Here is a 338-nt window from a genome sequence, read left to right as displayed (position 1 = left end):
AGCTTCTATGTATATATTTAGTGAATTGAGGTTGAACTTTTGAAAAATAATTTCCAACAATTCCCCCAACAAAATAATCTCCGATTTTATAAGCTGAAGAGAAATTTATTCCTGGACGAATTTTTTGCGCTTTAAAATAAATTATTCTTTTACAATATGCGTTTGGATGGAGAATATTTATGGAATATTTCTCAAAATATACGTGCTTAACCATACGTAAACCTTGATTTTTGGATCCGTGACAAAAATCCCAATCGAAAAAGCGCCCGCCCAATGAGAGTCGCGCTCCGTGAAAAAGGCCCGCGAATCAGTAAGCGAGTAGGGGCGTGCTCATACGT

Source organism: Belonocnema kinseyi, chromosome 6 (genome assembly GCF_010883055.1).
Source record: "Belonocnema kinseyi isolate 2016_QV_RU_SX_M_011 chromosome 6, B_treatae_v1, whole genome shotgun sequence".
Classification (NCBI taxonomy): domain Eukaryota; kingdom Metazoa; phylum Arthropoda; class Insecta; order Hymenoptera; family Cynipidae; genus Belonocnema; species Belonocnema kinseyi.
This window is presented reverse-complemented; position numbering follows the sequence as displayed.